Raw genomic sequence first — 6,000 nt, forward strand, 5'->3', positions numbered from 1 at the left:
ATTACAGACCTATTTATAGGAAATTCTGTCACCTTTCCAGATCATTAAAGAACAGCTCATTTGGACACCTGAGTCAAAAGTTATGGGCAAAACACCGAAAGGTGTTCTGAAAAATCAAATCAAAATAACTTTACAACTACTTTGGTGCACGTTTTTCTCCCTCATTTATGAGGTGTCTCCTTCTTCTTTTTGACCCAAAATAATGTTAAAATATCCCCTCCAGCTTTCCATCCATGTGCTTGCCTTCTTGGATCAATGGATTACCCAAAATAAATCAATTGTTATTTGTTGTGTGGACATGTAAGATCATGGATTGTGTTTGGGTTGATTTGGGGTTGATTTAGGGCTGATTTTGGGCTGAATTTGAGCATCAAATAAGTATACAAATGTACTTATTATTTGGGCTAAGATTGACATTGAAACCTTGAGTGTTTAATGGTTGAAGTTTGCACACAACATAAGGCAAGTTTGGGCTTGAAATAAATCATATGATATTCTTTTCTAGAATTGGAATAGAATTGATTTTTGGGACAAATTTGGAGCACTTATTTGAACCAAGATTTGCTTCAATCTTCAACTAAATGTCTCTTCAATTCTTTGTTCTAAATTCCGACGTTGAATTTTCTGAATTAATTCATTTAAGCTCCAAAAACCTATCGAAACATTAAAACAAACTTCATTACTAAAAAACACATCAATTATTATAAAAACAACCAAATAAAAACAATAAATACATATGTAAAATAAGAGACTTAATGACACTTTTGATGCACAATCAAAAGGCTTATGGGATTTTTGACTAAATTTCTTATAAGGCTTTTTGTAGTAGCTTTATTCCTGTTTAGAGTAAAATTGTTTATGGTATTTATGGGCTGGTCATTTGTAGGGAGGTTTTTGGCTTGAAAAGTTTTTAGGTTTTGAACAGTTTCCACTGCAGAAGGGTTTTATGGTGGAAAGGTCAAACTAGTGACAGAAATTACCAAGTTCTTACCTGATACATTTCATTTCTCACTTTAAGTATTTTTGGAGTTTAAGATCCTAGCAGATCTTAAGGCCTTCTTTTTAGGTTAAGCTCACAAGTTCACCATATATAAGTTGGTCATATGGGATGGTTTTGGTTGCAAAGGTATCTTTGATTTTGTTTCTGACCTTTTCTCCTAAGAGAATAGGTAAGCCTGCAAGGAATTTTTCTTTCTAAAATGGCTGGTTTGAATCCTTTCGAAACATGACATAGGTAAGGAAGGTGTTTTTATACCATTGAGAGTCACTAAGCTTCTTATACCTAAGATTAGATAGGAGTTCAACATTTTTATCCTTTAAATGGGGAGGGTCTCTAATAAAATGTAAGGAAATTGTAAGAATAAAGGCTGACATAACATCTTAAATAGTATTTTCAAATGGGTCAAGGATGAGTATTTGGTCTTCATATGTTTGGAAGTAGTTTAGGATATGTAGGTGGCTGAATTCAGTGAGATGGTAATCCCACCATCTTTTAACTAGCCAGAAAAACCAACAATAAAGAGTTCAGTAATAGCTTTGTTTAGGGTTCCTGTTTGGGTTTTATAGGCATTGATTGCCATAGTCATTTATTAGAGAGTGTTTAGGACGTTGTATTCGAACATTCCATTCATAGAGGGAAGAGGTATTGTATTTGTGTTGGGTAAGGATAGTTGATTTAGTAGGTATACAGATATCTAGAGTAATGGTTGTTTTGAGAGTTGCTAGGTAAGTCTTTTTAGTTTAAGAGGTTGGCATGGAGGAGCATCCTTATTAGAAGAATGCCTAGGATTATTTTGTAGGGTATTGACTTGATTTGTGGAGCTAGAGGGGTTGATTGTTTATGGTGTGTTAACACGACCAAAAGATTGATGTCTTCTCCCAAGTGTAGGAGTGTTAAAGTAATATATAACTCGACAAGACTAGGGTCGAATCACAAGGAGGTTAATTGTAAAAATTATAAATAACAATAATATAATAACAACAACAACAATAACAACAACAATACTAATACTAGTAATAGTAATACTAAAAATAATAGTAATAATAATAATAATACTAGTAGTAGTACTAGTAGTAGTAGTAGTAATGAAGAAGAAGAAGAAGAAGAAGTTGATAAAAACTTTGAAATGGAAGATTAATATAAGAAATAAACAATGATAACAACAAATATCAAGGTTAGAGGATCCACTAATGGTATGTCAAACAAGTATAGTATCAAGTCTTATTATTCAATTGGAAACCACACATAAAGGAGGTTCCAATCAGATTATAAATTGTTAATATAATTATTTTAGTTATCTTATTCGAATAATGCTAAAACTTGTAAATATTATCAGGCATTCATGATTATAACTTATGTTAACAACAAATCAAGTTCCTTTCATAGCACATGTATCGGTTATACCATACAGTATGGGCTATGATAGTGTTAAGCATTTATTGTACCAAGTGTTATACAACATAAAACTATATTAACCATTTGACAAGCAAAGTATTAAAGAGTGAACAAGATAACAAATATAAAACATGTTAGTATCAAACATTAAAGTCCATGTTAAGTTTACACTATACTTATCCTCACAGCATTAGTGCAACCTTTTTACCTTAACATAATAAACTTAGCTGAACATAATGAAAGATAAAAATATAAATAAACAAAATAAGAACATGAATAAAATAAAAAGTTAACTAAATAAAGGAAATGAAATGAAAGACATAAACTTAATATTAATGAAAGCAAAACATAAGCATTACAAAGAGAGAAAGCAAAGCATAATCTTGATCTGGAAACCAAGATATCTAAATGCATGGCAAATGCCTCCTTTTATAGGCCAAAATTAGGAACTATTGATTTGATGACTAACTGATGAGTGGGTGACTAACTCTTGACTTGGTGACAATTATTATTTTTTCTCATCTGCCCAAAACATCATTGATAACGTCAAAATTAGAACCACTTGAAACATGAAAGTTGTAGGAAATTATCTCAGATTTCCAAATATGGGTCAAATACTGAATAGTGTTCAGGCTGGAGAACAAATTCAGACTTCTTCATTATTGTTACAATTTGGACTTGAAAATGGTCTTTTTAAATATGGGCTCCTCATAAAAGTTGTAGGCTTATGTCTTACCTTTCCATCTATATATAGTAGACCTAAATCCGAGATCTACAACTACAGATATGACCTAATTACCGAACAGTGTTCCGGTTTTAACGGCACCAACATCTCTTTTCTAAGTTTGGCCATCTCTTTGTTCTTTTAATTTTAGTTCTCAAATTCATCAATCAATCCTTTCATTTATTGATAGGCCTGCATTAAAATGAACATTTAGGTATATTATATTATTAGATATGTGATTATAAAACATGCTTTAGTTAAAGAGTTATTGATACTACAAGTGCAAAATTATAATATAAAACCTTGATAAAAATGCACTTTTAAGTACTAATCACACCCCCCCAACCAGCTTATTACTAGTCCCTAGTAATCAAAATGTTAAAATAGAAAAATAATTTGCAAATTCTATAAAGTAAGCTATTCATCATTCAACTTCCATTAATATATCTAGATAAACAAACTCTTATTAAATTTACCTCTTAAACAAGATATTAATAAACATTTCTTTTATACTCAATTTATCAACACATAGTTATAGGGCTTTACTTGAAAGAAAACAAAATTTTTGTTCTAATGTTTAAGGTTAACTTCCTTGGGCTGGGATTATTATTTTTGTCTTTTTTTTCCATAAACCCATAGGTTTGTTAAATGTTAATGGTTATTATGATAAGTTGTTGTCTTTTCTTGATCATGCTGTGGAACAGGAATTTCTAACATCTTCTGCACGACAAATCATAATCTCTGCTGCTACTGCTGAACAGTTGATTGACCAACTACAATCTTTCATTCCTGTGATTGATCCTTCCATGAGTCGCATAAATTGGTCATCTACGGGAAGCCGTAAAAAGCTTAGATTGGATTTGAGCCTTCATTTGTGAATTTTTGTGTCTTTTGGTTTTATTATTGTGTTTTGTTATTTCTTATTTTTGTTTTAGTGTGTTTCAGGTTTTGTCAGTGTTCGTTATTTCAGGTGATATCTTTTATACTCTATCTTTCTACCTTAGAACATTGAGGACAATGTCTCGTTTTGGTTGGGGGGAGAGGGTAGTAGTTGATAAAAAAAAATTGTTTTTCATTTCATAAAGCATGTGCATAATTGTTGTTACTAGGATGGCAGAGTAAAGGAGTTCTTTTGTTAAAGTGACTCTTGAGACGCATCTTAGTAACCATTCTTAACAAGGTCTATTATAATACTTCCTGAAATATTCAGGTTTACAAACTCTCGTATTGTTACCACTTAATTCTGCTCATATACTTATTTAACATGTATTCTTAAACCTTAATTTACACACACACACTTTAACATATGATTGTGGGTTGCATATTGGATTATTACATTATTTATGTTCTTTTGTTAAAGGTAACAACTAAGGGAAAGGGATTGTATATAATTAAAAAAAAAACATGAAAAAAAAGAAAGAAAAAAAAAAGAAAAAAAAGAAGAAAAAAAAATGATGATAATAAAAATGTAGATAAGTTTGGTTTCGTAGCCTCCCTAACCTAAGCAATTAAGTCCGAAGGGGTGTTTTAACACCTAATACCCTAAAGTCAACTGACTTGGGAGCTATTGGCCCAACGCTTGTTACATGGGTTGAGGAGAAAAGCTTAAGGGAATCAAACATTGCACTATCTACATATCAGTATCTGCGACCCGAGTTACTAAGCTCGTAGGGGTGTCTTAACACCTAATGCCCTAAGACCAACTGGTCTGGGAGTCATTAGCTGAAAGCTCGTTACATGGGTTAAAGATGCATGATGTTTTTAAAGTATATGTATATAGAGTTAAAAAAAAAAAAGACAAAAATAGTAATCCCAACCCAAGGAAGTTAACCTTAAACATTAGAACAAAAATTTTGTTTTCTTCCAAGAAAAGCCCCATAATTATGTGTTGATACATTGAGCACAAAAGAAAGGTTTATTAATATCTTGTTAAGTGGTATTGAGCAGATATATAAATTTAATGAGAGTTTGTTTATCTGGATAGACTAATGGAAGTTAAATGATGAATACCTTGCTTTGTGGAATATACAAATTGTTTTTCTATTTTACGCTTTGATTACTAGGGACTAGTAATAAGCTGGTTGGGGGGTGTGATTAGTACTTAAAAGTGCATTTTTATCATGGTTTTATATCATCATTTTGCACTTGAAGTATCAATAACTCCTTAACTAAAATATGTTTTATAATAATGTATCTAATAATATAAGATACCTTTAATTTGTGGTAAATGTCTATTTTTAATGCAGGTCTATCACATAAATGAAAGGATTGATTGATGACTTGAAGAACTTAAATTGCATGGATAAAGAGATGGTCAAACTTAGAGAAGAGATGTCGGTGCAATCCAAACCGGAACACTGTTCGGTAATTGGGTCATATCTAGAGCTATATATCTCAGATTTAGGTCCAATTTATATGGATGGAAAGGTAAGACATAGGCCTACAACTTTCATATGGAGCCCAAGATCTAAAAAGGCCATTATCAAGTCCAAATTGTAGAAACAACAAAGAAGCCCGAATCTGTCTTCCAGCCCGAGCACTGTTCGGTATTTTGGCCATATCTGGAGTTCTAGAAGTCCAAATGAGCTGAATTTTTTACACAAGAAAGCTGAGACAATTGCCTACAACTTTCATGTTTGCACCTGGCTCCAGTTTTGACGTTATCAATGACGTTTTGGGCAGACAAGAGAAGATAAGGATTGTCACCAAGTCAAAAGTTGGCCACCCACTTATCAATTAGTCATCAAATCAATAGTTCTCAATTTTGGCCTATAAAAGGAGGCATTTGCCATGCATTTAGGCATCTTGGTTTCCAGATCAAGATCATTCTCTTCCTTTCTCTCTTTGTATTTTTTATGCTTTGTTTTCATTAATATTAAGT

This window comes from Populus euphratica, unplaced genomic scaffold (assembly GCF_000495115.2).
Source record: "Populus euphratica unplaced genomic scaffold, PopEup_1.0 scaffold1241.1, whole genome shotgun sequence".
Classification (NCBI taxonomy): Eukaryota; Viridiplantae; Streptophyta; class Magnoliopsida; order Malpighiales; family Salicaceae; genus Populus; species Populus euphratica.